This window comes from Hemitrygon akajei, chromosome 8 (assembly GCF_048418815.1).
Source record: "Hemitrygon akajei chromosome 8, sHemAka1.3, whole genome shotgun sequence".
Taxonomy (NCBI): Eukaryota; Metazoa; Chordata; class Chondrichthyes; order Myliobatiformes; family Dasyatidae; genus Hemitrygon; species Hemitrygon akajei.
Window position 1 is genome coordinate 84,446,784 of NC_133131.1, and position 26,177 is coordinate 84,472,960.

The window sequence follows — 26,177 nt, forward strand, 5'->3', positions numbered from 1 at the left end:
TGATCTCTTTCATTTCTTACACTCCTCAAGTACATACTGCATTTGTCCCTGTCTGCCTGTACCTGCCAAGCACATCCTTTTTTTCTTCAGCAAGGCCTCATATCTCTCAAAAACCAAAGTCCCCTAAACCTGTTCTCCTTGCCTTTTATTCCGACAGGAACACATAAACTCTGTACTCTCAAAATTTCACTTTTGAAGGCCTCCCATTTGCAAGTACACCTTGGCTAGAAAGCAACCTGATCCAATCCACACTTGCCAGATCCTTTCTGATTCCATCAAAATAGGCCTTCCTTCCTTCAATTTAGAATCCCAACTCAAATACCAGACATATCCTTTTCTGTAATTTCCTTACCAAACTCTTTTCCCGTCCAGCCCTTTTACAGCATACAAGTCCCAGTCAACATATGGAATGTTAAAATCACCCACTATGACAACCTTCTATTTCTTGCAATAGTCTGTGACCTCTGTAAATATGTTCCTCTAAATCCTGTAAACTGTTGGATAGTCTATAATATGATTAACATGGTCATACCTTTCATATTCCTCAGTTCTACCCATAAAGCCTCACGAGACAAGCTCTCAGACTGTCCTGTCTGACCACTGCTGTAGCATTTTCCCTGACTAGTAATGCAACTTCCTCTCCTTTAATCTCTCCCACTCTACCCCATTTGAAATAACAGAACCCCGAAACATTGAGCTACCATACCTGCCTCTCCTGAAACCAATTATCACTTTTGGAACTGGCAGAAGTTGTGCAGAATAAGACATCATTCTCCACAACCTCCACCATCTCCACAGGGATCCTACAATCTCTCTGCTTTCCACAGGGATTGCTCCCTACATGATTCCCTTGTCCATTTATCCCTTCCCACTAATCTCTCTCCCAGCAATTATTCCTGCAAGCAGCCAAAGTGTTACACCTGCCCATACACCTCCTTCCTCACCTCCGAACAGTCCTTTCAGGTGAAGCAACACTTCACCTGTGAATCTGCTGGTGTCATCTGCTCCTAAAGCTCCCAATGCGAACTCCTCTACATTGCTGAGACCTGTCATAAATTAGGCGACTGCTTCATCGAGTACCTCCACTCCATCCAACATAAATGGAATGTCCTCATGCCCAAACATTTTAATTCCAATTCCCATTCCCATTCTGCCATGTCAGTCCATGGCCTGCTATTGTACTACAATGAGGCCACCCTCAGGGATGTGGAGCAATAGCTTATATTCCGTCTGGGTAGCCTTTAACCTGATGCCATGAATATTGATTTCTCCTTCCATTTAAAAAAAAATGCCCTTCCCATCCTCTCTTCTTCTGTTCCCCACACTGGCCCCTTACCTCTTCTCACTTGCCTGATACCTTCCCTAGGTTACTTCCTCCTGCACTTTCTCCTATGGTCCACTCTCTTCTATTAAATTCCTTTGCCCCAAGCTCTTTACCTTTCCCACCCACCTGGCTTCACCTATGACCTTCCAGCTATCCTCCTTCTCCTCCCCCCACCATTTTATTCTGACATCTTCCACCTTCCTTTCCAGTCCTGAACCATCAGCTGCTTTTTCATTTCAGTAGATACTACCACGCCTGTTGAGTTCCTCCAGTATTTTGCGCGTGTTACTAATGGTTCTGATGTCATAATTCCACATGCTGATCCATGCCCAAAGCTCATCCGCCTTTCCTTGTTTCACTTATCTTTATCAACGGTTGTATGAAACAAGGGATGGTAATTTGCAAAACGTTGTTCCGTGCATTTGAGGGATGAGCTGGATTTTCTGATTTTAAAAGAAAGCATTTTATAGATGTTCTTCAAAAGTTGAAGACTTATATGGTCTGATGTTCAAACATCAGGGTATAGTACAGTTGAATTGTGAACTTGAAACCATCTCTATCTTGGGACAGAGTCTCCTCCAACTTCAAGAGTAAACTGAAGAACAATATGGCATGACATCAAGAGAATCTTGAGTGATACATCAACATTTAACTCAAAGTTTGATGTTCAAAATACATTTATTTTCAAGGAATGGAAACTATATACAACAATAAGATTTGTCTCCTTAAAGGCAGCCTCAAATCAAAGCAACCCAATAGAACCCATTAAAAAAAAGACAACCTTCTTTGGACAAAATATTGCTCTTGCTAAACCATCCTCTATCGCTATATAATTCATCTTGAGAAAGTTGCAACAGGTATGTGTTACTTTACGTCACTGGCCTCTGCTCCTATTTTGCTCCTTTTATTCAAGTATGAGCATTGATTGCATAAAATATTCATCAAATTCTTGTCTCACTGTTGAGTAAACTATGATTACTCACTGGACACACAAACTCTTTAGATTAGGATTTTAATCAGTCTTCCCCTGAGTTTCCATTTTCTGTTTATGTGACTACCTTAGCTGAGCTGGTTTTTCTCAGATGAATCCACCAAGTAAAATTATTTCCACATTTTGTGGTCACCTTTATGGAAGTGGGTGCCAAGTTAAACTTTTAGCTTTACAGATCTTTCAGGCTGACTGTCATCATTGGGGCTGAGAAGAACTCCTTTGGCCATTAGAAAGAAAGAGCTTAGCCTCCTCTTACTTGACAGTACCATCTCTATTGCCACATTCTCAACATCTATCCCAAAGGTATTGTAGTAAGCTATACTTTCATGGCATTGTCTTATGTGCATTTTAAAACTGGTTCAGGATCAATTTTTACTTCTGGAAATTATGGAACATTTGTTCCATTCAGGTATTGAATTTACCGATTACAGCACAATGATTATAGAAACATAGAAAACCTTCAGCAAAATACAGGCCCTTCAGCCCACAATGCTGTGTCAAACATGTACTTACTTTAGAAGTTAACTGGGGTTATTCATTTCTCTAAGCTCCATGTACCTAACCAGGAGTCTCTTAAAAGACCCTATTCTATCTGCCTCCACCACCATCACCGGCAGCCCATTCCATGCACTCACCACTCTCTGAGTTAAAAACTTACCCCTGACATCTCCTCTGTACCTACTTCCAAGCACCTTAAAACTGTGCCCTCTCATGCTAGCCACTTCAGCCCTGGGAAAAAGCCTCTGACTATCCACAGGCTCAATGCCTCTCAGCATCTTATAAACCTCTATCAGGTCACCTCTCATCCTTCATCGCTCCAAGGAGAAAAGGCCAAGTTTACTCAATCTATCATCGTAAGACATGCTCCCAAATCCAGGCAACAGCATTGTAAATCTCCTCTGCATCCTTTCTATGGTATCCACATCATCCTTGTAGTGACGTGACCAGAACTGAGCACAGTACTCCAAGAGGGGTCTGATCAGGGTCCTAATAAGCTGTAACATTACCTCTCGGCTCTTGAACTCAATCCCCCATTTGCTGAAAGCCAATGCACTGTATGCCTTCTTAACCACACAGTAAACCTGCACAGCAGCTTTGGGTGTCCTATGGACTTGGACCCCAAGATCCCTCTGATCTTCAACACTGCCAAGATTCTTACCATTAATACCATATTCTGCCATCATATTTGACCTACCAAAATGAACTACCTCACACTTATCTGGGTTGAACTCCATTTGCCACTTCTCAGCCCAGTTTTGCATCCTATCGATGTCTCACTGTAACCTCTGACAGCCTTCCACACTATCAACAAAACCCCCAACCTTTGTGTAATCAGCAAATTTACTAACCCATCCCTCCACTTCCTCATCCAGGTCATTTATAAAAATCGCGAAGAGAAGGGGTCCCAGAACAGATCCCTGAGGCACACCACTGGTCAACAACCTCTATGCAGAATATGACCCCTCTACAACCACACTTTGCCTTCTGTGGGCAAGCCAGTTCTAGATCCACAAAGCAATTTCCCCTAGGATCCCATGTCTCCTTACTTTCTCAATAAGCCTTGCATGGGGTACCTTATCAAATGCCTTGCTGAAATCCATATACACTACATCTACTGCTCTACCTTCATCAATGTGTTTAGTCACATCCTCAAAAAATTCAATCAGGCTTGTAAGGCACAACCTGCCTTTCACAAAGCCAGGCTCACTGTTCCTAATCTTATTATGCCTCTCCAAATGTTCATAAATCCTGCCTCTCAGGATCTTCTCCATCAATTTACCACCCACTGAAGTAAGACTCACTGGTCTATCATTTCCTGGGTTACCTATGCTCCCTTTCTTGAATAAGGGAACAACACCTGCAACCCTCCAATCCTCCGGAACCTCTCCCATCCCCATTGATGATGTAAAGATCATTGCCAGAGGCTCAGAAATCACCTTCCTCGCCTCCCACAGTAGCCTAGGGTATATCTTATCAGGTCCTGGTGACTCATCCAACTTGATGCTTTCCAAAAGCTCCAGCACATCCTCTTTCTTAATGTCTATATGCTCAAGCTTTTCAGTCCATTGTAAGTCATTCCTACAATTGCCAAGGTCCTTTTTCTTAGTGAATACTGAAACAAAGTATTCATTAAGTACCTCTGCTATCTCCTCCGGTTCTATACACACTTTTCCACTGTCACATTTGATTGGTCCTATTCTCTCACATCTTATCCTCTTGCTCTTCACATACTCGTAGAATGCCTTGGGGTTTTCCTTAATCCTGTCCGCCAAGGCCTTCTCATGGCCCCTTCTAGCTCTCCTAATTACATTCTTAAGCTCCTTCCTGCTAACCTTATAATTTTCTAGACCTTTATCATTAACTTTATCATAGTTTTTTTGAACCTTTCGTAAACTTTTCTGTTCTTTTTGACTAGATTTTCTACAGCTGTTGTACACTATGGTTCCTGTACTCTACCATCCTTTTCCTGTCTCATTGGAATGTACATATGCAGAATGCCACACAAATAGCCCCTGAACATTTGCCACATTTTTGCCGTACATTTCCTTGAGGACATCTGCTCCCAATTTATACTTCCAAGTTCCCGCCTGATAACTTCATATTTCCCTTTACTCCAATTAAGCGTTTTCCTAACTTATCTGCACCTAACCTTTTCCAATGCTATGGTAAAGGACATAGAATTGTGATCACTATCTCCAAAATGCTCTCCCACTGAGAGACCTGACACCTGACCAGGTTAATTTCCCAACACCAGATCAAGCACAGCCTCCCCTCTTGAAAGGTTATCTTCATATTGTATCAGGAAACCTTCCTGAACACACCTAATTAATTTTATCCCCCATCTAAACCCCTTGCTCTGGAGAGATGCCAATCAATATTGGGGAAATTAAAGTCTCCCATCACGACAACCCAGTTATTATTGCACCACTCCAGAATCTCTCCTTATCTGCTCCTCAATGTCTCTGTTACTATTAAGTAGTCTATAAAAAACACCCAGTAGAGTTACTGACCCATTCTTTTTTCTAACTTTCACCCACAGAGACTCAGTATGCAAACCCTCTATGTCTTCCTCTTTTTCTGCATCTGTGACACTATCTCTGATCAACAGTGCCACGCCCCCATCTTTTTTGCCTCCGTCCCTGTCCTTTCTGAAACATCTAAATCCTGGCACTCTAAGTAGCCATTCCTGCCCCTGAGCCATCCAAATCTCCGTAATGGCCACAATATCTTAGCTCTAAGTACTTATCCATGCTCTAAGCACATCCATTTTGTTCATAGTACTCTTTACATTAAAATAGACACATCTCAAATCACTAGTCTGAATGCATTCCTTCTCTATCACCTGCCTGTTCTCCCTCACACACTGTCTCCAAGTTTTCTCTATTTATCAGCCCCTTCCTCTGTCTCTTCAGTTTGATTTCCCACCCACCCCCCCAGCAATTTCAGTCTAAACTCTCCCCAGCAGCTTTAGTAAACCTTCCCACCAGGATTTTGGTCCTCCTGGGATTCAAGTGCAACCCGTCCTTTTTGTACAGGTCACACCTGCCCCAAAAGAGGTTCCAATGATCCAGAAATCTGAATCCCTGCCCCCTGTTCCAATCTCTCAGCTACGCATTTATCCTCCACCTCACTCTATTCCTATACTCACTGTCGTGTGGCACAGGTAATAATCCTGAGATTATTACCCTTGTGGTCCTGCTTCTCAGCTCCTTTCCTAACTCCCTGTAGTCTGTTTTCAGGACCTCTTCACTTTTCCTACCAATGTCGTTGATACCAATATGTACCACGTTCTCTGGCTGTTCACCTTCCCACTTCAAGATATCGTGGACATGATCAGTAACATCCAGGACCTTGGCACCTGGGAGGCAAACTACCATCCGTGTTTCTTTCCTGCGTCCACAGAATCGCCTGTCTGACCACCTAACTACAGTTCCATCCTCTTCCTTTCCCTACCCTTCTGAGCCACTGGGCCAGACTCTGTGCCAGAGGCACGGCCATTGTTCCTTCCCCTAGGTAGGCCGTCCCCCACCCCAACAGTACTCAAACAGGAGTACTTATTGTTAAGGGGGACAACTACAGGGGTACCTTCTAGTATCTGACTCTTGCCCCTCCCTCTCCTGACTGTTACCCACTTACCTGTCTCCCGAGGCCCCGGTGTGACTACTTGCCTATAGCTCCTCTCTATCACCTTCTCACTCTCCCTGACCAGACGATCATCAAATTACATCTCCAGTTCCCTGAGGAGTTGCAGCTCGACGTACCTGGCGCAGATGTGGCTACCCAGGAGGCAGGGAGTCTCCCAGATTTTCCACATCTGGCACCCAGTACAAAGCACTGGCCTCACGGGCATACTTCCTATTCCTATGCTTCACAAGTAACTTAACTCGCCTTGACCCATTATCGCCAAAGTCTTCCTACTCTGACTCCCTCTACTCTGGCAACCGTTCTATAAAGCTGCCTTTGTTTTAAATTCTTCCCGCCAGTCTAATTCACTGGCGTCCACGCACCTGTGTAGTCGTGCCTTGATCAAACTGCTGACGAAAAAATGCTCTCCTTTTAACTCCTTCCCACCTGTCTAACTTGCTGACGTCCATGGGCCTGCCTTATGGTAGCCTTTATTCTGGAACCAAGACAATGGTATGTAGGGAGTCTTGACGTTGCTCTGCGTTTAGTTAAGTCTCAATGGAACGAGAGGAAGGGAGGTAAATACCACCACCATGAAACACCAGTTGGCTGGAGCATGTATACTCAGGAGCAGGATTGCCGAACCGTTCCATAGCCCTCCTGCGAGGGCTTGCAGATCCTGTGGCAGAGTTGGTGTTGTGACAGGGCCCCCTTCCTAGGCACAGCTTCTGAGGTGCCAGAGACCTGTGTCTGCCAGGAGTCCCAGGTGGGAGACTTGTTCAGGATGTCATTGCCGGAACCAAAGAACGTTCTTCAAGGCCTTACCCCTCCCAGTCCATGAGATACTGGACCCTACCCTGCACCAGGTGGTGTGCCAGCAGGCGTCGTACAGAATGGACCAGGGAACCATCCACCAAGCAGGGTGGAGAGGAAGGGGGGGGTTGTCTGGAGTCGTGGGGACCTACTGGATGGATTTTCCTTGATGATGGCAGGTGCAAACCATATGAGACCTTGCTGATAACCTTCTGCAATATGCATGGTTCCAAGTAGTGTGGGGCCAACTTCCAGTTCTTGACTTTTAAGGGAAGATCCTTAGATGCCAGCCAGACTTTCTCCCCTGGCTTGAGAGGCCTCATCTATTGGCAGAGCCAATCAGCCTTGCAGGCATGAAGTTTCTGAGTGTGCAGCAGAGAAGCCCTGACCTGATACCTGGTACGCTTGTAGTTTTGGACCAACTGTTCAGCAGCAAGAACTTCCACATCAATCTCCTGCCGTCAGGGAAGAGTGGTGGCTGAAATCTCTTCTGGCATTCAAAAGGGGACATACCAGTGGAGGACAACTGGATGTTACTGTTGGCTATCTCTGTCCAAACTAATTGGGAGCTCCAGGACATGGGTTGAAAGAGGCAAGGCAACGCAGGATTGTCTCCAATTTCTGATTCATTCTCTCAGACTGGCCGTTAGATCGGAAACCAGATGAGAGGCTGGCTGTGGCTCCCGCAGGAGCACAGAAAGCCTTCCAAAAACTGAATGTTAACTGTAGACCTCCATCAAACACTATGTCCTGCCTGAACACATGCTGATCTATGAGGGTAGCAGTCTCATAGACAGATAGAAGCTTAGGGAGAGAAATGAAGTGGTCAGCTTTAGAGAATCAAACCCCAACTACCAGAATGGTAGTGTTTCCCTCTCATGGGGACAGACCAGCGAGGAAATCCACCGAGAGATGGGACCGAGGCAGTGAGACAAGGGCAGCAGACATGGCGGACCTTCAGGTTGCTGGCTAAGCACAAGGGGGACAGGCAAAAATGAAGTCATGAATGTACTGGGACATAGATGACCACCAAACTCATCTCTTGATAAATTCTAGGGTCCGTAGAAGTCCTGGATTTTCAACTAGACAGGAGGAGTGACCCCATACCAATACTCTGGGCACACTTGGCAGGGACAAACAGCTGGCTGGGAGATCCTCCACGTGGACCTAGGTCCAGCTGTGGAGCAGCCTTCATCCCTGCCTCTATTCCCCAAATAACCCGAGCAGTAACGCACGAGCCAAGGAATGATGGGTTCTGGATTGGTGCTGTCCTCAGTTTGATCAAACTGCCAGGAGAGAACGTCGGCCTTGATATTTTGCTGCCAGAATGGTAGGTGAGTTTGAAATTAGACTAGGTGAAGAAGATAGCCCAGTGGGCTTGATAGGATTTGAGTCTCTTAGCATCCCAAATGTAGGAGAGGTTCTTTGAAGTGCCCAAAACAGAAAGGGATGCTCTGCCCTCTCCAGCCAGTGTTGCCATGCTTCCAGGGCCTCCTTGACAGCCAGAACTTCTTGGTTCCTGACATCATAGTTACAGATGGCTGGACTCAAGTGACAGGAAAGAAAGGCACAGGTGTGCAGCCAACTACCTACAGAAGAGCACTGGGAGAGTACTTTGGCTGCCTACATTGGGAAAAATAGAGCACTCAATTGTGCAATAGATCACTGGATGATGTTTACTGAATGAATTGAGCAGTATTTTGAAGTAAATTAAATATGCCAATGAAAAACAAGTGCCAGTTTTGTTGAGTACAATGGGTGGAAAATCTGAATCTGAATCAGGTTTATTATCACTGGCATGTGTTATGCTGACTTAGCAGCAGCAGTTCAATGCAATACATAATATAGAAGAAATAAATAAATAATTTGCATCATCAAGGGGAAGAAACTGTTCCTGAATCATTGAGTGTGTGCCTTCAGGCTTCTGTATCTCCTACCTGATGGTAACAGTGAGAAAAGGGCATGCCCTGGGTACTGAAGGTCTTTAATAATGAACACTGCCTTTCTGAGACACCGCTCCCTGAAGATGTCCTGGGTATTTCATAGCCTAGTACCATAGATGGAGCTGACTGAATTTATGACCCTCTGCAGTTTCTCTTGGTCCTATGCAGTACACACCCACCATATCAGACAGTGATGCAGCCTGTCAGAATGCTCTCCATGGTACATCTATAGAAGTTTGTGAGTGTTTTTGTTGACATACCAAATCTCTTCAAACTCCCAATGAAGTAAAGTTGCTGCCTTGCCTTAGTTATAACCGCATTGAGACGATGGAACCAGGTTAGGTCCTCAGAGATCTTAATGCCCAGGAACTTGAAACTGCTCACTCTCTCCACTTCTGATCCTTCTATGAGGATTAGTATGTGTTCCTTTGTCTTACCCTTCCTGAAGTCCTCTAACCTCATTCAAAATTGTCTCATCGCCCTTGAAATAGCCCTTTGCAAGTCATACCTCATTTTCTGTTACAGACCTGGGGTGCCAGACTTGAATGCTACAGATCTAGTCTTCAGCAGATGACATACCTCCGAGTTCATCCATGGCTTTTGGTTTGGGAATGTAGAGCAATTCTTTGTAGGCACACACTCATCCATGCAGGTTTTAAAGCATAAGTTTGCTGAGAAGTTTAACTGTTCCAACCAAACCAGACAAAATGACCTTTGCTAATATTGTGAACATAATGCAGGAACATTTAGAACTGAAACCACTGTTGATTGCAGAATGCTTTAGGTTTCATAAGTGGAATAAAAGGGAGGGGAGTACATTACAACTTCAGTGGCTGAATTGAAGAAATTGTCCAAGCATTGTGAGTTCAGTGATGAATTTAATGATGCACTAAGAGATCGTTTAGTTTGTGGAAGCTTACAAGAAAACATTCAAAAATGGCTCCTAACTGAAGCAAAATTCCTATTTAAAAAAGTAGTGAAATTGCTGTATTAATGGAAACTGCAGCATTAGAGGCAATTGAGTTGCAGGGATAAATGAAATTGAGCATGAGCAAAATTGCAAAGCCTAAATAGAAACCTGCCTGACCAAACAAATTGAGTTACAGTTGTGGCAGGGGCTCTGATACACCAGACCAAAACATGTTCAAAGGCAAAACTTGCAGTAAAAGCCTCGAAGTAGGATAATGCAAAGAGTACGTTGGCCAAACAAAAATAAATGGACTGTACAGGGAAGAGAAAAAAGATAAAAAGTCAAGTTTCAGTTTCAAGAAGAGCACTAATCTGCACGCTGTTGATGAAAAATCCAATAATGATGAGAGTGACATAGGTTTGAGTAGTTTTACAATGTGAAAACTGACAATAGATGAGCAATATGGTTTACACCAGAAGTGAACAGCAAATTAATTAAAATGGAAGTGGACATTGGCTTGTCTGTTTCAGTCATTCCACAAAATGAGTTTGAATGGCACTTCAAAGGTACTGAACTGAAGCCTGCAGATATCCAACTAAGAACTAATACTGGAGAAAAGATAACTCCTGTGGGAATGACATTTATAACAGTGAAATACAACAATAAATAAGCCATATTGGGCTCGTATGTGGGAAAACAGGAGAGCCAGCGTTGTGGGACTGTGATTGGCTGAGACAACTGTAATGAATCTGATGATCAGAGTCAAACTGTTCGAGTGTCCAGGAGATGTGGTAATAAATGTACAATCACAACCCTGTAGCTTAAACCTGATTTGTTATCATAAAACAGAAAGCACAAATGAACAACATAAAGTACTATGTGACAAGTCACAAAGATTTCAGGGCTCATGATTCTTAGTCACCACTTGATTTTGCTGTTGTTAGGGGATCTCCAATTTTTGACTCACTCGTGAAGCCACCCCTGAGTCTTAGGCACCAATCACAATTTCCAATCTTCAATTGAAGTCTGACAAAACCAGGAGGGGCACCCCAATAAATATGAGTTTAGCAAGCATAGAGCAACTATGAGAAAGACAAACTCTTTAATTTTTTAACTCAGCCTGGTTTCTTTCATTCAAACAACATGTGTTCATTAACACAGTATTCACCATACCTTTAACATCAATTAGAGACTTTAATGGCGACATCCCAAAATCCTGTAGCACACAACATTCCTTTGCACTTACAAAACAACATTAATATTACATATAAGTGATAAGCCCAAATACAAAAAAAGAATATATCAAGTGAACTTGACAGATATTTGCATGTTAATGGTGCCTGTGACTAGCGAAGAATCCAGCTACAGGCATTCTACAGACATTGGAACACAGGAAAATCTGCAGATGCTGGAAATCCAAAGCAACACACACAAAATGCTGGAGGAACTTAGCAGGTCAGGCTGCATCTATGGAAAAGAGTAAACTGTCAATGTTTCGGGCTGAGCCACTGAGCAAGATCGCATGGACCCTGAAGGAATTATTTCCAAAGTTGAGGGAACCCATGGGCAACGTCAGTGGTCCCAATAGCCAAGAAAAATGGGTCTGTCAGAATCTGTGGTGATTTTAGTGTCACCATCAACCCAGTACTGAAAGTAAATCAATACCCTCTGCCCAGGCTAGAGGATATTTTTGCAAACCTTTCTGGAGTGAAACAGTTCAGCAAACTGAAGTTAGGTGAGACCTATCTACAGATGGAGATGGAAGAAGAGCCCAAATATTTTCTCACCATCAACACTCACAAAGGGCTTTATTGCTACAATAGTCTTATTTATGTAGTAGCATCTGCACCTGCACTCTGGCAGAAAGTTATGGACCAGATGCCACAAGGCTGCCCAGGCACTCAGTGTTACCTGGATGACATCATTGTTACTGGTAAGGATCCCAAGGGACATCTCCAGAATCTCAAGTTAAAAAAAAAAGTAGAACCATGCAACAAATGTGAATTCTTTAAACTAAACATCATTTTCTGTGGTCACACTATTGACGCACAAGATGTACGCAAGTGTGCTAGGAAAATTCAAGTGGTGGTGGATGCCCAAGACTAAAGGATGTGTCATAGTTGCAGTTATTTTAAAATTTGTCAGTTGCTAAGATGAGTTCCTGCCAAAGCTGACTACTATGCTCCACTCCTTGTACCAATTACTGCAGATTGGGATGAAATGGCAACGGACAAAGCAGTGTGAGATGGCTTTCCAAATGGCAAAATGAAATGATGACATCAGACACTGTACTTGCATATTGTGACCCACATCATCGAGTGAAGCTTGCCATGCACTGCTCAGCATGCCAACATGTCCAGCAGAAAGGTCACCGGAGCTGTCAGAACCACTTCCTGTAGTTCCAGAGTCAACTGCTACCACCACCATGGAGGGAACTCCAACTCTTGAGATGCTTTCACAGCCACAACTCTCCCTGCCAAGCAGAGTGTACCTGCCCACCTTCTTTGCCAGGAAAGATGTTATCCCACAAGAATACAAAATCCTCCACAGTGATTAAAACTTGGGTCTGAAATAATTTAAAATTTAGCATGCCTCTCCTACACTACTGTGCCCATAGCAACGTCTTCACAAGGTGTCCCTGTCCTTACTGAGTTTGCTATGTCATGGCGTGACCGAGTGCCCAGTGGTATGACTGGGCAGGCAGGCAGGGCTCATCAGGTTTGGTTAACAGCCAACCTAGGAGGAGCACAACCCCGATTCCAAACCCGGGTAGGTGGGACTCGTTAGCCTTGCCAGGCAGTCTGTCTAGGAAAAGGAAAACTCTGAAATTCAACCTACAGCCTTGCAGTCGCTACAGTTGTTGCAGCCGCTATGCCATTGTGGAATGCCCCCCAGCTACCCCTCCTCCCGGCCTAAAGAGATCCTCACTGTAAACCTGCACAGTGCAGATGGGAAGAAAGTAAATCTTACAGTGATGGAGAAGAGGTGTTTTTGATCGTGCTGTTGTTCCTGAGGGCTCTTCTACCCTCCTGATCACTGCAAGCAAAGAACCAGCCATCATCATCATCATCATACATATACACAGTCTAGTGAGTATATTGTATATTACAACCAAGCAGGAAGGAAAGTTGTGTAGTTGTGTATTTAATAAGTATCATAATATTTGAGTAAGATTGCAAATATATTATTGGATTAAGCATTCTTTGTTGTTTACATGATTAGATTAGATTAGATTAGATTCAATGTTATTGTCACTGGGCCGAGTACAGATACAAAGCCAATGAAATTCAGTTAGCATCTAACCAGAAATGCAAAGAATAGTGTTAATTACAAAATAACTGCAAGTAAAAAGTAAGTGCTACAGCACACAAATATAAAAGTACTGAGACAGTACAATATGGGTGCAATACTAATTAACACTGTGATGTGAGGTTCAGCAGGGTCACAGCCTCAGGGAAGAAGTTCTTCCTGTACCTGCTGGTGTGGGAGCGGAGGCTCCTGTAGCGCCTACCGGATGGGAGGAGAGTTAAAATCCATGGTTAGGGTGAGATGCATTCTTCATAATACTTTTCGCCCTGCTCGGCAGCGTTAATGGTAGATGTTCTCAATGGTGGGCAATTGGGTGCCGATAATCCGCTGGGCAGTTTTCACCACCCGCTGGAGTGCTTTGCGGTCTGATACAGGACAATTGCCATACCACAGTGAGATGCAGTTGGTGAGTATGCTCTCAATGGTACAGTGGTAAAAGTCCATCAGTATCCTAGGACAGAGGTGAGCTTTGTTGATGCTCCGCCGGAAATAAAGGCGCTGTTGCGCCTTTTTGACCAAGATGGAGGAGGAGTTCAGGGACCAGATGAGATCTTTAGAAATGTGGACACCGAGGAATTTGAAGCTTGATACACGTTCCACTACAGGTCCATTGATGTAGATGGGGACATGAGTGTGGCTCCTAGCAGGCCTGAAGTCCACAATGATCTCCTTGGTCTTCTGGGTGTTAAGAGCCAGGTTGTTGTCGGCACACCAAGCGGCCAGCTGCTGGACCTTGTCCCTGTAGGCCGTCTTGTCATCCCCTCTGATGAGGCCAATCACCGTGGTGTTGTCTGCAAACTTGATTATGGACCTAGAACAATGTACAGGAATGCAGTCATAGGCAAAAAGGTGCACCTATGCAGGTTTTATATATAACTTATTGCAGGTTATATATAAAAGTACATAAATGCCATTACATCGCTATGTCATATGTGCACGTCTTGCTTAAAGTAAAACCAACATACACAAGTTATCTCCCAGTTCTCTTGTGTTTTTTTAAATTAGTTTATTTTTTTTGTAATTTATTTTTTATTGAAGTTCATCATCAAGCAAATATTTCCATAAGATGTATTTCAGATATTGTACATATATATCATATAGTCATATTTGAAACAAATCTTCACATAATATTTATCTGAGGTATACACTTATACAAAACAGAGGAAAGAAAGAACAAGCAAAAGGAGAAAACTATGTACAAGTAGGGAGTGATCTTTTTTTAACAACATATTCATTGATTTCGAGAATAAAACCAGGCCTATGAGGTGTTACGTAGTTAAACCATTTTTCCCAGTATGAATCAAATTGTTCCAACTTATGATTAACAGATGATGTTATCTTCTCCATTTTGTAAATGTCCATTGTAATTTCCATCCATGCATTTAAAGTTGGGCCTTCCTGTGAGAACCATTTCCTGGTAAGAGTCTTTTTACCAGCCACCGGCAATATATTCATTAAATATTTATCTCTTTTCAACCATTCTTGAGGTATATACCCAAAATATATGGTCTTACTTTCTAAGGGTAGTTCACATTTAAAAATGTCTTGTAGGGCATTGTGTATCCCACTCCAATAATCTTTGATAACGGGACAATCTCAGAAAATATGATAATGGTTTGCATTTTCAAAATTTTGGAGTTACAAAACATAGCAGTCAGTATCAAATCAAACACTGTTTGGAGAAAGAAATCTAAGTACCTACCCAATGAATATTAAGAACAACATGTGACAGTTTTAGCTTTGTCTTTGCATTAATCTTTATCCTCCAGATACAGAGCAAAAAAAAGTAAAAGTTATTGACTTGGTCAGCTGGGGTTAAATCGACAGCAATATTCTGCAATTAAATTGAATCCTATTGTTGCCCTCCTTTGCCTGAACATCAAAGCATCAAGTCAATGCCAAATTAGAAGTACCACATTTTGTTTTGATACAAGTAAGTAGAATCCAAGCTTTTATTCACTAAATAACATTTTGTCATAGTGTAATGAGCATAAAGAAAGTAACACATTGCCAAATTAAGCGAAATATCTTCTATCTGTACATGAGCCATATCCGTCCATTCTCTGCACATTCATGTAGCTACTAAAATCCACTGCAACATCATTACCGTGGCAGCCCATTTCCAGACACCTGCCACCCTGCACAAAGAATAACATCTTCCTAATACTCTTCTATCAGAAGGACATCATATGTTATTTCTCTGTTCTGCTATGAATTCAGGAGAGCAGATCTCTCTGTACAACATAAACGGAACTGTCATGTGAGGGACTTGGAAAATATAATCAGCTTCTCATGCAATAGAAGTGGCAATGGCAGGATAGTTTTGAACTATTCAATTTTATAAGCAAGAAAAAAATCTGCTTTGTCTGGAGCCATCTTTCATAGGATGAGAATGAAGTTGACTATGAAATGTAAACGAAGATCATGTGACTTAATGGGTAGCAAATGCACAGTACAGATTCTGCTCATCTGAATCACACCATATAGCATAACTCGCGTTCCTTGCAACATTATCATGGGCTACTATATTAACTATGATTTCTGGCAACACCGGCAGAATCGCATAGATTGTTTTTTTAAGATTGTTTCATCTCAATTCCTCCTGCTATTGCATACAGTAAGAGTTGCTAACTGGGCATGCATGGACTGCAGAATTAATCAAGATGCATTTTCCATTGCATTATGGGTACCTCATGTGAACTTGGCCAATTTCTTAAATCAATATGGATTTTACTCCATCAATAACCAAATGGCATGACAATATCAAACAGTTTATAAAAGCTGTGGCATAATTATTCTTTTTCTAACATTCCTTTAAATAATGTGTATTTGAACATGCTGTGATTTGACAAGTCCAGCCAATAAGCAATAAAGGTTATCCATTCTTGACATGGTTTATATCTTGGCTTTGGCACTCATGTAGTCCCTAAGATGGGGGTGGGTTGGTAAATTAATTTCTGCCTCTATGTGCCATTGGGTCCACACCAAAATTTAACTTTTAATCTAGGATTCCACTCCAGTCCAATCATTAATCAATGACTCTTTTGTCAACTATACCATTTCTCAGATAAGGCATTGGCCAATGGTATTAAAGAACACAACTTTAGGCTCAGACATTCTACACTGAGTAGAATGACTATATCTAAATGAATGCAGCCAACTATGTGTCTAAGCTTACTCATTCCAACACCGATTAAATCAAAAGCAAATTCTTTGGTGCATAGCTCATTGAAATTCATTTTAGGTTCAAAACTGAAATAGCATAAAATGTATATAAAAAAACAGAAATCCTTGCTTTTAATTCAGATTCCACAGTTGTTTCAATGCGATAAATTAAAATCATAATGAACCCCTTCCATCTCTTTTACAAAGCCGTCTTTACTTTTTCTCCACTTTTTCATCACTTACCTAAAGGTGCCAACACATGTAGGAATACAATTCAGGTTCTCCATTATTTTTCCAGTTTTAATCAGATCTTTCAAAAGAATCAAAAAGATACCGATCAGGAGTAAAGCTAACAGTTAAATTTACTCCTCCATCTGCAGGATACTATTTCAGCTAACCCAGCAAAAGATATGAAACTGAGTTTTCTCTGCTGTAGGATCAAATACCAGTCAGAACATTTTTGAGAGGGAGTCCATTTAAAGAAAAACAAGATGGATTTAATCCATGTCATCTCTAATTCAGACACCATCACCATCAGGATTTGGAGCTTTTTCCACAGTAAAATCTAAGCATAACAGCTAAAGCAAATTCCCAAAACTGCTATAAAATACAAATGATACCCATTCCAATGTAACAAATTATAAGTAGAAATGTATCCAGACTATGTGCTAATTCCTTTTGTGAGCAACTGAGAAGCTCTGGTCAAGTACAGTTGATCAAGAGCAGCAACTATAAAGTTGCTGCAACTATATAATTGTTGAGCATAAATGCCATCACTTCCCAGAAGAGAAAGTCATTTTTTCCAAATAGTATGATCCCTAAGAGTTGTATTTCAAAACATGATAGTTCAATAACAACCCAAAGAGGTTTGCATAATTTAAAGTCTTAATAATACCCAGAGGATGTAACTGTTTTGATGTAACAGCTAACTTTCGCACAACCATTTTCCACCTGGCTACCATCATCACAGTCCTCCAAGAGGACCACAACTATGTTGTGGTTTGGAGGCTTGTTTACTGCAATGACATGGAAAGCTATGCCAGCTGGAGTCGGGGCTTTATGCTTTGGCTCTTGCTAGGTTCACCCATGCCAAACAGGTCAAAGGGTAGAGGCCAGACTAAGAGTGGTCCACCGGGCCTCCAGGTTCAGGGTTTCAGCTCGAGGCTGAAGAATCCTTCTATGTCTGAGTGTGACAATATTCCTGAGTCTCCACATGGGTCTTACATGACTGACAGTAGTGAAAACCAAGAGGAAGCTACTGACTTGATGAAGGAAGCCCTGAACACTGCCAGAGATGGAGGACCTTCATTGCTACCTCCAGTAGTATAATGGGCAGACAGACCATCATAAGAATGGTGAATTAGCTGCATTAGGATGGAATATAGACAGTAGATGTGTGGTTATTTGGCAAAAATTATGCTCGTCTAAACCAATGACTTAGAACCAGCAACAGCTTCCAGGGAGAACTTCAGTTGTTTCCTTCGGACACTAACATCCATTTCTAGTATTGTTTTATTATAAATTCCTTATCTCTGAATTTAAAAATAAATATCAGTTAGTGATTCAATGATGCTCAGTCTAACAATACATACGTTGGGCATAGTTTTAAAATGTCAGTTTGTTTTGTAAAATAACATGACCTCATTCTGTCAAAGGTTAAGAAGTGTTTATATCACATCTGGAATGGAGGTCAACCACTAATGGAATTTGTTTGTCTAGCTTCAATCAGGATTGACGTTTGGCAATCATGTTGAATATTTTATAAACTTAGTACACTTTCAACTTGACAATATTGTTACAACTAATTTCTTTAAGTTCATTGGTTTAATATTTTGCCTCCACCACTGTAAAGTCAGAAGGACTGACATTAATCATTTTAAGCCCCAATAGAGTGGATTGTATTGCTTATTTTTAATCCTAGATTGGTTGCTGCATAAAAATGCAGATTTGAAATCTCTAAGCTATTCTCATCAAAACTGTCAGTCTGATGCATGCAGTTATATGATGTACGGTGTTGTGAAATAAATTCATCCAAGAAAATCAGAGGTTTCCAGAGGTTTCCAAATATGGACCATGAAATATTACACATTTAAATAAGGTATTCCTGGAGCGCAGGTACTCTGTGGGTCACAGTCCCAGTGGTCGGTGGTTAGTGAACTCCACTTCTGATGCAACCAGGACATCCGGGGAATGGTGGCTGCAAACAGATGATATAACAGGGCAGTTTACTGCCTCAAATCATGCCGGTAATTTTGTGCTCGGAGATATTTGTAGTGGGGTAATTTCCCTGAAATCCTTCCCAAGATTCATTTTAGTTTCCAATGAAGGGTATGATGCGCTAAAGACAAAAAAATTAATGACTCATCTCTCATTTTGATTGGTCATTGGGACAAATGCATTGTGCGCCACCTGTCTATGAGTGACCAGTCTCTCTCTTGGTCTTGTTCGCTGCTCCCAAAGGAAGGTGTCCGCATTTGATTGGTCTCTCTCTCCTTCTTGTTTCTTGCTGCCAGAGTCTTGGATCTTGGGTAAGGTTAATCGATGCAGTTTGTGGACTGGTCTCTGTAGCTCATGTTATAGTGTGTTTCTGGTTGCTCATTTTTTGTTGCTATTTTGTGCGATTTTGATTGGGGTTAATGAACAACACAGCGCCATGTTTGAACTGAACTGAGTTGAAACTGAACATTCCTGGTCAGTTCTGTTGAATTGTTGTTTGAGGTTTTATATCCTGTTTTTTTTTCCAGCTGTTTGTGTGATCTGTTATTTTTTGCACATTGAGGATTTGAAGTTTTTCTTAGAACAAGTTCCATGGTTTTCTTTGTTTCGTAACGGTGTGGGAAGACAAATCTCAGGGCCGTACACTGCATACATATTTTGATAATAAATGTACTTTGAATCTTTGAATGCTTTTCACTCACCCCTTCATAACCATTGGGTACAGAAAATGCAAATAATTATAATAACCAATGCAACACACACAAAATGCTGGAGGAGCTCAGCAGGTCAGGCAGCTTTTATGGAAATGAATAAACAATCGACATTTCAGGCTGAAGGTCTCCTTCAGGACTAGAAGGAAGGGGGAAGATGACCAAATAAGGGGGAGGGGAAGGAGGATAGCTAGAAGGTGATAGGTGAAGCCAGGTGATTAGGAGAGGTAAAGGGCTGCAACGGAAGGTTTCTAATAGGAGAGGAGAGTGGGCCTTAGGAGAAAGGGAAGGAGGAGGGGACTCAGGGGAGAGGTGATAGGCAGCTAAGAACAGGTAAGAGGCTAGAGTGGGAGTAGAAGAAAAGAGGAAGGGGAAGGAATTTTTTTTACTGAAAGGAGAAATTAATATTCATGCCATCAGGTTGGAGGCTACCCAAATGGAATATAAAGTGTTGCCCCTCCACCCTGAGAGAGTCCTCATCATGACAGTAGAGGAGGCCATGGACTGACACGTTGGAATGGGAATAGGAATTGAATTAAAGTATTTGGCCACCAGGAAATTCCACTTTTGGTGGATGGAGTGAAGGTGCTCGATGAAGCAGCTCCCCATTTTACCACAGATTTCACCAGTGTGGAGGAGGCTGTATTGGGAGCACTGGGTACAATATATGACCCCAGGAGATTTGCATGTGAAGTGTCAGGTGAAGCACTTTAGATCTTTGCAGGGATAAATGCCAGGAAAGAGATTAGTGGAGAGAGATGAATGGACAACGGAATCATTAAGGGACGGATCTATGTGGAAAAGCGGAGACAGGGGAAAGGTAAAGATAAAATTGGTGGTGGGTACCCTTTGGAGATGGCGGAAGTTGCGAAGAATAGTGTGTTGGATGCGACGGCTCATGGGGTGGTAAGTAAGAACAAGAGAAACTCTATCACTGTTAAAGAGGCAAGAAGATGGGGTGAATGTGGATGTTCTGAAAAGGAGGAGAGGCAGGTAAGGGCAGCATCAATGGTGGATAAAGGGAAAACCTGTTCTTTGAAGAAGGAGGACATGTTCTTCAAGAACATGGATAGCGTGAACATGTGGAGGGCTGTCAGAGGTTGCAGCGGGGCTTTGATAGAATGCAAAACTGGGCTGAGAAGTGGCAGATGGAGTTCAGCTCAGATAAGTGTCAGGTGGTTTTCTGGTAGGTCAAATATGATGGCTGAATATAGTATTACTGTCAAGATTCTTGGCAGTGTGGAGGATCAGAGAGATCTTGGGGTCTGAGTCCATAGGACACTCAAAGCTGCTGTACAGGTTGACTCTGTGGTTAAGGAGGCATGCGGTGCATTGGCCTTCATCAATTGTGGGATTGAGTTTAGGAGCCAATAGGTAATGTTACAACTATATAGGACCCTTGTCAGACGCCACTTGGAGTACTGTGCTCAGTTCTGGTCGCCTCACTAAAGGAAGGATGTGGAAACCATAGAAAGAGTGCAGAGGAGATTTACAAGTATGTTGCCTGGTTTGTGGGTCATGCCTTACGAGAATAGGTTGAGTGAACTCGACCTTTTTTCCTTGGAGCGGCGGAGGATGAGAGGTGACCTGATAGAGGTGTATAAGATGATGAGAGGCATTGATCATGTGGATAGTCAGAGGCTTTTTCCTAGGGCTGAAATGGCTAACAGAAGAGGGCACAGTTTTAAGGTGCTTTGAAGTAGGTACAGAGGAGATGTCAGGGGTAAGTTTTTTATGCAAAGAGTGGTGAGTGTGTGGAATGGGCGACGGTAACAGAGGCAGATACAATAGTGTCTTTTAAGAGACTCCTGGGCAGGTATATGGAGCTCAGAAAAATAGAGGGATATGGGTAACCCTAGGTAATTTCTAAGGTAAGGACATGCTCTGCACAGTTTTGTGGGCCGAAGGGCCTGTATTGTGCTGTAGGTTTTCTTTGTTTCTGTGTTTCTATTCTATGTTAAATATATTTAATGAGGCAGCCTCTGCTGCTTCCCTGAGCAAAGAATTCCACAGATTCACTACTCTTTGGGAAAAGCAGTTTCCCTCCAGCACACAGCTCACCATTGACTGCTAATTAGAGAAGCACCCATTACCCCAATTCTGATTTCTATTGGTTAACCAATCCTCTGAGGCCCTCTGTTGGTCGCAGCCAACTGTAGATATTGTGTCCTAGTTCCCATTAGCAAGTCAGGGCAGTACAATATGGAAAGCAAGCTCTTGCCTATGCAGCATGCTCCCTCACTTCACACAGCTGATGAATCCAAAGGAATGGCAGAGACCAATACAGTTACGTACCAGTGGCATTGCGGGAGTTGCCAGTCAGTGTTGAACTCAACATAGGACTGCCTTAGAGACTCCAGCTCCAGATTTTCCTTGGAGTCTACTCATGAAATCTTTCTCATGAGAGAATATAGATGCAAGGCAATGGAGGTTTGAGTTTTCCTTCTCCTTGATGAGCGGCCAACCACAGTTGATGAACCCCATCTGCCCAGAATGACTGGTTTTAAGGCATCAGTAACCCACCCTCTTCTCCTGTGAAAAACAGTTCTGCCAATATTAATAGCTAAGCCATATGTGAAGTCCAGGGACAGAATTTGGTTGTCAGAGGCTATTTGAAAAGCATGCCTTTGGGAACATTTAATAGGTAGTGGGAGCTTGTCCCGACTCTCTCCCCCAGCTATGACAACCTTAAGGAACCAATCTTCTGTCCATGCTAATATATTACCCCCAACTCTGTACAACCTTATATAATGGATAAGTCTTTTATGTAGCACCTTATCGAATGCCTTCTGGAAATTCAAGTTTGCAGTATCCACCAGTTCCCCTCTTTCCACTGTGCTCATTACATCCTCAAAGAACTGCAGTAAATTTGTCAAACAGGACCTGCTTTTCATCCATCCTTGCTTTGTCTACCTGATAGAACCACTTCTAGACACAAAACAGTCTGCAGATGCTGGAAATATTAGGAAACACACAAAATTCTGGAAGAACTCAGCAGGTCAGGCAGCATCTATGAAGGGGAATAAATGGTCAATGTTCCAGGACAAGAACCTTCAACAGGACTGGAAAGGAAGGGGGAAGAAGCCAGAATAAGAAGGTGGGAGAAGGGGAGAAGTACAAGTTGGCAAGTAATAAGTGAGACCATGTGAAATGTAAGGTGGGTATGGAGCAAGAAGCTGGGAGGTGATAGGTGGAAGAGGGAAAGGATTGAAGAAGAAGTTATCTGACTGGAGCATGGAAGAAGGGGGAAGGACACCAGAGGAATGTGTTGGGCAGGTGAGGAGAACAGAAGAGGTGAGAGGAGAGTCAGAAAAAGAGAGGAGAGGAAGAGAAATTACCAGAAGTTATAGAAATCGATGCTCATGCCATCAGGTGTTGCTCCTCCAACCTGGCTGGCCACATCATGGCAGTAGAGGAGGCCATGCACTAAGGAGTAATTTTCCCCATGAGGCGGCGCGGCACGGCAGCAGCGGCCTTTCAGACCTGGTGTTACTTTAATTTAATTTTCTATTTTAAGTTTGATACACAATTTTCGATTAGGGCACATGGATAACAGAGCGGCTATCTACCATCGCCAGATACTACTACAATACAGAGATCGCCCAAAAACAAACCTCCACAAAGATCTGCTGGCTGAATTAGGCGACGTCGGCTTGCTGAGGGGAATGGGCCTACATTCCTTGGACTTGCCTGATGCTGGTAGCCGGAGATGGAGACATCAAAAGCAATGTGCGAGGAAGCAGAAGCGAGGCAAATGGGCAGGGGTGTGGTAAACCATGTATACCTGTCTGGACACGCCCCTCTGCTGACTGCTCCTGTGGCTCCTCCCACAGACCCTTGTATAAAGGCGATTGGGGACACTGCTCCTCCCTCAGTCTCGAAATGGTTGTGGTCCCTTTTTCGCTGTTAATAAAAGCCTATCGTTCACTTCCAGTCTCCTAGAGTTATTGATGGTGCATCAATTTTATTAACAGCGATTTAAAACATGGAACGAATTTTACGACCCGACAGATTGGATATTGACCCACAATCTCCTGAAGCTGGCATCGCTTTTGAACTCTGGCTTGCATGCTTCGAATCGTACCTTGAGGAGATTCGAGTGACTGAGCCTGCCACAATGCACAGAGTTCTCCTCTCCAGGGTCAGTCCGCGGGTCTACTCCCTGATCAGGGACCTGCCGACCTACCAAGGGGCACTGGATGCCCTCAAAAGACAATACCAGTGGCCAGTGAACATCGTCTATGCAAGACATCGCTTAGCGACACGGCGGCAGCGGGCCAGAGAGTCGAGCACTGAGTTTGTCCGGGCCCTACAGACACTCGTGCGGGCCTGCGACTGCAGGGGACTGACGGCGGAACAGCATGTGGAGCTGCTAGTAAGAGACGCCTTCGTTATGGAGATCAGGTCAGTTTATGTGCGCCAGCAGCTGCTGGAACACGCCGATCTTACCTTACATTCGGTGATCGAGCTGGCCGACATGCTAGAGGCCACTTTGCACAACGCTGATGCTGTCCAGGCACGCAATCTCTCGCCAGCCTCGTGGACGCCATAGACCCTGCAACCCGCCGGTAAATCGACATCGGCTGCTGCCAGTTGCGAGTCCGTGAAGTTCCCGCAACCCGCCGGCGAATCGACCGTGGCTGCTGCCACTCGCAATTCAGCTAAGTGTTACTTCTGCAGACTCGAGAAGCACCCCCGTAAACGCTGCCCGGCCCGAGAAGCTACCTGCTCCAGCTGTGGAAAGAAGGGCCACTTTGCCAAGGACTGTAAGTCCAAACCGCGAGCAGGGTCGAGCAGCGTCGCATGCGAGGCATGGGGGTCGCCATCTTGCCTGCCCGCCGCGTGCAAGGCATGGGGGTCGCCATCTTGCCTGCCCGCCGCGTGCAAGGCATGGGGGTCGCCATCTTGCCTGCCCGCCGTGTGCGAGGCATGGGGGTTGCCATCTTGCCTGCCCGCCGTGTGCGAGGCATGGGGGCAGCCATCTTGCCTGCCCGCCGTGTGCGAGGCATGGGGGTTGCCATCTTGCCTGCCCGCCGTGTGCGAGGCATGGGGGTTGCCATCTTGCCTGCCCACCGTGTGCGAGGCATGGGGGCAGCCATCTTGGCCGGCGCCACCTCGCACCGCCTCTAACCCATGGGTGCTTACCGGGCACCAAGATGTCGATGCAACTCTGGCCTCCGTGACCCTCGACCAAAGCGCCCCACACCAGCTCGCAAGGTCAATGATGGACATTCTGGTGGAGGGGCACAGGACTAGCTGCCTGTTTGACACGGGCAGCACTGAGAGTTTTATTCACCCGGACACGGTGCAACGCTGTGGACTCATGACACAGCCGGTAAGCCAGAGGGTCACCATGACTTCTGGATCGCATTCCACAGACATCCGGGGGGGGTCGTGTAGCAACACTGGTGGTCCAGGGCACAGAATATCGGGACTTTACATTACTGGTCATGCCTCAACTGTGTGTCCCTGTGCTATTGGGGCTCGACTTCCAGAGCCACCTGAAAAGTGTGACGATGGAGTATGACGGGCCCCTCCCACCAATCACTGTCAGAAATCCCCAGTTCTGTGGGAATTCGTCATATACCCCACTACTGACCACACACACACACACCGACCCGCACATCCCACCCAACACCATGCCTACAGCCACACTACGGACACCACCTGCAGCCTCTCCACCCTCAAGATCCCTCCCCCACTGCTATTCAGCAACTTGACCCTCGACTGTAAACCTGTGGCAACTAAAAGCAGGAGGTACAGCGCAGGGGACAGGGCCTTCATTAAGTCGGAGGCGCAGCGGCTGCTCGGGGAGGGGATCACTGAGCCAAGCACTAGCCCTTGGAGGGCCCAGGTGGTTGTTGTTCGGAACGGACAGAAAAATAGGATGGTCGTGGACTATAGCCAGACCATCAATCGGTTCACGCAGCTTGACGTGTACCCCCTACCCCGCATCGCGGATATGGTCAATCAGATAGCTCAGAACAAGGTGTACTCGACCATAGACCTAAAATCTGCTTACCACCAGCTCCCCATCCGCCCAGAGGACCGCCCCTACACCGCCTTCAAGGCAGGTGGCAGGCTTTATCACTTCCTGCGCGTCCCCTTCGGTGTCACGAATGATGTCTCTGTCTTCCAGAGGGAAATGGACTGGATGGTGGACCAGTGCCAACTGATGGCCACGTTCCCATACCTGGATAATATTACCATCTGCGGTCACGACTGGCAGGATCAGGACACCAACCTCCAACAATTTTTCCAAGCAGCCAAAGCTTTTAACCTTGCCTATAACAGGGACAAGTGTGTGTTCGGAACCACCCAACTTGCTATCCTTGGGTGTGTCCTGGAGAACGGAGTCATTGGCCCTGACCCTGATCGTATGTTGGAACTCCCCCTTCCCACCACCTTCAGGGCCCTCAAAAGGTGCCTGGGCTTCTTTTCCTATTACGCCCAGTGGGTCCCTCATTACGCAGACAAGGCCCGCCCCCTGATCAAGTCCACCACATTTCCCCTCTCAGCCGAGGCCTGTGCGGACTTCAGCCACATTAAAGGGGACATTGCCAAAGCAGCAATGCATGCGGTGGACGAGACCATTCCCTTCCAAGTAGAGAGTGACGCCTCCGACTTCGCGCTGGCTGTTACCTTCAATCCGGTAGCATTCTTTTCTCGT